The following is a 6,685-nucleotide window of genomic DNA, read 5'->3' as shown; positions in this document are numbered from 1 at the left end:
GGGAAGCACGAATGGGGAACAGCAGAGCACGGGAGGATCACAAGAGGCCTCCTCTGGAAGAGCCCTCAGTTCCTGCGGCACTGTGCTGTCCATACCCAAAGTGCCCCCGTGCCTGGCAGGACCTCCAAGCTGTCATCCTCAGACAGTAGACAAGGTCCACATTGACTCCAACCACTGAACTTGATTTGATTCTCATCAGAATTGGTTTGCAACCAGAACGGAGGAGAGAGTTGTATTCACACCTCCCAGCTACGCAGCTTCTGGCCTGACTCTAAGTCAGTCCCAGGCACCGCAGTGCCCCGTGAGGCTTACTTCAAGTGGGAGACCTGTTGGGGAGTGGGGCATCATTTCTCTGTCGTCTATAGATAAGGACTCTGAGCCTCAGAAAGATAGCATCTTGGAGGTCACAGGGCAGAGCCTGGCTTCTCCCAAGCCTGCTTTCTGCATATCCTGCATCAGCCTCCCGAGGACCACACTCAGTCCTGAGCCCACCAGCCACCCCCTCCACAGACCCTGCCAGCCCCCTTCTCCAGGCCCCTTTCCTGGGCCCTTCAGTCTGTGGCTTTAGGACAGTCTGAGACCCTATGGAGGAAGAACTGCACCGCACGGACGCAGGCCTGCACCCCACGGACGCAGGCCCGCAGGGCAGCACCTGGGAGCCTTGAGCCTGGACTTCAGGGCATGCACTGCAGTGTGAGGACAGAAACCAGTTGGGAGCAGGTCAGACACCAAGCCCAGCCACATACAGTTCTGCTGAGACTCAAGGAACAGGAATAGGAAGCCCAGGGTACAGGCCCTGGGGGAGACAGTCCCCTCCAGGAAGGTGGGAGCAGGGCTTACAGCCAACTCTGGGGCCAGCCAGCTCCTGTGTTTCTCTCCATCTGGAGGCAGGATCCAGACTGCCTGGGGCACAACTCCTCACTGAACCTCAGTCTCCGCACCTTGGACTGGTCCTCTACAACCGTCTCACTTGGGTATAGGCTCTGTTTCCAGGTGCCCATTTTCCAGGTTTGCTGGGCCCATGGTGCACTGGGGTAGTGACTCATTGTCCTTAAACACTCCCTTTACCTAGCTAAGGTCTCTGACTCACCCCTGGTATCACCTAGGCCACATCTAAGTCAGAAACGTTGGGGGTTTTGATTCCAGTGGATTTCCAGGAGTCCCCTTTGTCATTGGAGCAGGGACAGGTGGGATTGACTCGTCGCTGAACTCCTAAGACTCAAGGTGCCTCATGGCCCCTGTCAGTGGGCAGTCTAGGCTCTGAAATGTCCCCCTGCTTCCTTGTCAGCTGCCTCTCAGAGAGGTGCAGCTGGGATACAGGTGGCAGGCTTACCGTGAGAGCAGGTGGGGCAGCACTGGCCTTCCACGAATGATGGGTGGGCACACGTCACTGGTGGGCAAGAGATTTGGCGGCAAATAGTTTTGAATTTCTGGAAGTAAAAAAGGTGCTCATAGAAAACTCATCTAAAAGTAGTAGATGCTGGGGCCGGGGAGTTAGCTCAGTAGAATAAGTGCTTGCCTGGCAAGTGCAAGGGCCTGAGTTCAATCCCTGGTTCTGCAAAAAAATAAAATAAAAATAAATAAATAAAAATAAAAGTAGGAGAAGAATGCTGGGCTGAGGAAGAGGGGCCCAAGGAAAGTCAGAAAAGAAGCGGGCTCTGCAGGTGAGAGCACGCTGCTTGGAAAGCGGGAGCGCACGGAGGTTGCGAGCGGCCTGGTGTCTCCCACCTCCGGGCTGGGGTCAGAGGTAGGCCATCCTGGCAGGGTCCTGCTTGAAGTTGCGCCGGAAGAGGTGAGGACAGCTTCTTCTGTTGGTGCCAGGTGCGGGACCCGGGATTGGAGTTCTGATTGACAGGCCACGCCCAGCTCACGGGTCTAACCTCCTTTCTCGGTCCCAATTAGCAAATGTGTCCTGGGAGTCGGATCAAGAGCTAGGGAAGGGCCTAAAGCATTCTGGCAATTAAGCGCACGGGTGGGCATGTAGATAATTTGTCTCACACGCTGATGTGTGGACGTCTGTGTCAGAGCACCGCCGAGCTCCCACCGCGTGATATTCTGGAAGACCTTTTCTTATGCCTGCTCCACTTCCATGTTTGAGAAGAGGTAAAAAGTTAATTGTTGGGATTAACAGGTTATCACTGAATGAGATACATCTTTGGATACCAACCCACATGGTTAAATACATTCTAGAAATTTCTTCTTCCGACTCCAGAGGTAAGATTTCCACAAGGAAAGGAAATGCGGTTAAAAGCTCAACTCTCAAGTGATCACGGAACATTTTCATGTAAAAGGCGCTGGAAATAACAACCCAAAGTCTTCTACATTGATATGGAACTTAAATAGTCATTATTTCTAATTTTAAACACAACTTGAAAATTTCCTGAAGAATTGGCTGCCACAATAACCTTATATTGTTATAAGGAATAACAGCAGCAGACCCAGGAGCTAGTACTGAGGCTGTGCAATCAATTCACAGCCTGAAAGCGTCATGTCCCTTCCCAGGGTCTCCACTGTTTGTCTGAGTGGAATGCATCTCTGTATAAATGAAAGTAGCTTAGGGCAGCCAAAAATCGTCATCAGAGCTGACTGCACTTCCATTTGCATCGATGCCTCCGCCCGCTACCCTGGGTAAATCGTGTACTGCTCGGCTTGCAACTAGCTGCTTTGCTGTCAGTGACGAATGGGGACAGCAGAGCAGAATTCCGAATTCCAGGGCTACCACTCCAGCTGTGCTCGAGTTGGAGCAAGGAAATGATTCCCCAAACTGTCTCTGGAACCAGCCACTCAGATTCCCCAGGACATGCTAGGCCCCTTGAGAGAAGGCATGGAAATACAGGGCCACAGCACTTCCCTAGTGATCCTCTGATACTGAAGTACTCCAAGATCAGCGCTGAGCAGCACCTGTCTGTGGGTTCCTGTTCCGCTTGGCTGACAATTACTAGTTAATAGGTAAAGTAGTCTGGGCGGGAATCCATATGCAACGGTATTAAGACTATCTAAAAGATCCATGTGGAGCTCGCGCTTCTCTTCAACCCCCTTCCCCATGTAAATCTGCACCAGAAGCATCAGTAGTTAGTTTAAAGGGACACTAGAAATCATGTTCTGGGGTGAAATCTGGACATGGGAGGCATGTGGACAGGCAGAAGCCTCAGGATCTGCATGGAAAGGATGCTGAGTTGGGAGGCCTTGCACACCAATCCTCTCACAGGAAAGCTGGGGCGCAGAGCCTCCTTCGGCCCTCTGCCCCCACTTGGAGAGCCCTGTCTTGAGCCAGAAGGTGTTCAGCACTGCCACCAGACCACAGCCAGGATAGAGGCTCCCCGGAGTGCCTGCAGCTCCAGGGAGGCAGTGTGGGCGTTGGCAGAACAGGCTGTCTGTGTGTTGCAGGCATAAAAGACAGATTTCCTGCTTCCTGAATGTTTCTGTGCTGCTGAGCCCAGTCTGACCTGGCTTTCCGGATGACAGAGTGGCTGGTGGGGGGATGGCACATAAAAAACACAAGTTATGCTCTGCACACCTGATTTCTCTCATTGGGCGTAACTTACATCGCAAGAGTCATTGATTTTCGAGTTTGTCAAGTCAGAATCTCTTCAATGCCAGGGCCATGGTGCAGGGGTAGTGCAGAGCTGGGGAGGGGTGCCTCCTTCTGTCCTGCCTGCCAAGGGCGCTCAAAGGAGCCTACCTGGGACTTGAAGCCCAGGTTCTGACCTAGCTCCCACACATGGCCAGAGCCCCGTTTCCTCAGCGCCCCTTTGTGCCCAGCCTTCACCCTCCTATGGGGCCTTGTGGGGCTCATGACGACAGAGGAAGCAGTCTGGTATGCTGTGAAACCCAAGATGTCATGTCAATTTTGTGTCAGGGTAATGAACATTGATTACTTACTGTGTATAGACCTTATGTTAGACTTGTAGTTTAGTTTCAAAGGTAAGCGAAAGGCTTCTGCTTGCGAAATGACTTGTGCATGTAGCTTTGCTCATAATAACTTCAAAATGGAAATAGCCCAGGTGACATCAATAAATGAATGGGCAAACAGATTTTAGCTTTGATCCTTGTGCCTTGCGAGCCCCACTCCAGGGGCACACTGAGAAGGGACTGAGACTGGGCGTGGTGACACATGCCTGTAATCCCAGCACTTGGGAGGCTGAAAACAGGAGGATCACTATGAGCGATCTACATAGTGAGACCCTGTAGTCTCTGTACTATACACATAAAAGGAAAAAATTAGTATTCTGGACTACAGAGCATCACTCAACGCTGAGATTACTGAAATGGACACGAGCAAGGCACACACAGTCACAGGTGAATTGAAAGCATACACGAATGCAAGAGGCTTATGCAAAATAACACATAAGGTAGGTAATTTCATAAGCAAAATAACACATAAGGTAGGTAATTTCATAAGCAGTATGTACTACGTGAAAGTTTTAGTATAGGCTAAAATAATCCAGGTGGACACACTTCAGAGCATTGGGTACCTCTATGTATGTAGGTCAGGTAGGAGTTGCCTGGGAAAAAGGCATTCCCATCAATATTCTGGGTGAAAATAAAGCCTATAGTTTTGTTAGGAATTGGTATTACCCAGGTTATGCATTTGTCAAAACTCATTAAATCAGAAATTTAAAAATATGTGTGTTACTGTGTGCTAGTCCTATCCAGAAATACACTGAACTCCACTTCATGATATGTATTCTGATGTGTTTCGTGGTGACATGCACTGATTTTTAAAATACATCAAAAATAGCATAGGAGGGATGAGTGTGGAAGCGGAAAAGCAAATACAGCAAAGCACTAATTGAAAATGTAGGCAGTGGGCGCACAGGTTCTCACTGTGTTATTGCTTTAGATTTTTGTTTGTTTGAAAATGTTCTTAATAATGTGTTGTGAAGGTCCCTAGCCACGCTTCCTTTCATTCTGCCAAGCAACTTTAAGATATTAAGAAAATGAAACTAATAAACACAGCTGCTAAAGGAACACATTTCTCAATACATCATGAAAAGAGCATTGTCTTCAAAGCTTGCTCACTTCCTTTAATTACTGAAGAAGGCACAGAACTCTCTGGTAGTGAGTCTCTTCCTCTAACTTGGAACAAGATACGATTTAATGGTCTTTAGGAAGATTTAGAGAAAATGGGTCCAGTCTCTAGTACAACAAATACAGCATGATGTGTAGAATCAATGCATCCTTATATCACAGGGATATCTGATAAGCAATACATGGTGAAAATTTTGTGGGTTGTAATCCCAGCAGTTGGGAGGCTGAGGCAAGAGGACCCTGCATTCAAGGGCAGCCTGGGCTGCAAAAGGAGTTCAAGGGCAGCCTGGGTTACGTGGTAAGATCCTGTCTTAAAATCCCAAAATGAAAACAATTGTGGGTTAATCTCATAATAAATGATGCATATATGCATATATGTGCTTAATAAACTATGCATATATTTGTATACTCACTATCTGTATATATTTGCTATCAACAACTAGCAAATCGGTAAACTGTATTCTGGTTTGGAGCTACAAAATCCAACTGAGCCGATTTATTTTTGTTTCCATATCAAGGCCTAAAATGAAAGTGGCTACAGCCAGGTGAGTGTCGCGGCCTTTGGGTGTTACGCTACTGCTGAAATGCAGGCAGCAGAAATGATGAGAGAAGTAGAAATCACGTATGATTCATCCGGCTCCATGTACGATCCTCAACGATACTGGAAATGGAACAAATTATTCCAAAAGGTTTCCTTCGTTACTCCAGAGAAAGACCTTGAACATTCTTGCCTGCTGTCTGTGTCACCAGCTCCAGTGGCTGCCATGCTAGGCTGGTTCTTTGTTTAACTTTAACTTTTGAAACCGCTTATGAGTGTGTGTTTGCGGTCCAGGCAGCTCACAGCCATCTCGGGGTGGGGCACACGTGCATGACTCCTCTGTCGCACTCCCTCTCCAGCCCCTCCCGCGTCCACCCTCCGCCTTCAATTCCACCTTCTCCACTGTCTGTCTTATGGTGTTACTAGGCCTAGCAGTGCCCACGGCACGGGATGTTCACCCTTACTGCGGTTGCTAGGCTTCTGTGCAGGCCCAGGGCTGGTCTCCGCATTTCCCCTTCCCGCCGCCCCTCACTCTTGGCCACCTGGACCCCTTCTTCTGTGCGAGAGGTGACCCCTCATCTCCGCCATCCATCTGGTGTTGTTCCCCTTCCTTGCTCAAGTGAGGGACGCCATGTGGCATTCAAGCCTGCACGTCTGCACTTTGCACTCAACATTACATTTTTGAGTTGCATCCATTTTCCCACCACGTCTCCAAATCGGTTCTTCAAGAAGAGGTAGGACCCCCAGCCCCTCTAGAAGACGCCCCGAGTTTCCACCTGATTTTCACTGGATCATCTCAGAGTTCCTTTCGGCCACTTCCTTGCCAAGCCGTGGCCCAGGCAGGCCTGGGGTTGGACGCCTGGTCACTGTTTTCCTAGCCTGCACCAACCTAGTGCCGCATGCTGCCGCAGGTGCTGGGAATAGCACGGTGAATAGAATCAGGCCTGTGCTCGGAAAGGCTAGAACCCAAAAGGAAAAGTGGAGTATCAGTATGTAAGTAACCATGGCTAGTGGGGATAGGATCTAGGGGAAAACAGGACAGGACAAACCAGTGGAATCACTAAACTATAAAAGTAGGACCTTCTCTCAGGTGGAGGCGGGTGTAACAATATGGTG

General features: G+C 49.3%; 1 protein-coding gene across 3 annotated transcripts in view; it reads right to left on the bottom strand.

Moving 5' to 3' along the window:
* The window catches only part of Rgs6 (regulator of G protein signaling 6), a 657,652-nt gene that overhangs the window by 304,315 nt on the left and 346,652 nt on the right, over positions 1–6,685 (bottom strand). The gene's annotated exons all lie outside the window — the stretch shown is intronic.

Source organism: Octodon degus, unplaced genomic scaffold, assembly GCF_000260255.1.
Source record: "Octodon degus isolate 3935 unplaced genomic scaffold, OctDeg1.0 scaffold00007, whole genome shotgun sequence".
Lineage (NCBI taxonomy): Eukaryota > Metazoa > Chordata > Mammalia > Rodentia > Octodontidae > Octodon > Octodon degus.
The sequence above is the reverse complement of the archived record's forward strand: the minus strand, read 5'-3'. Positions and strand labels throughout refer to the sequence as shown.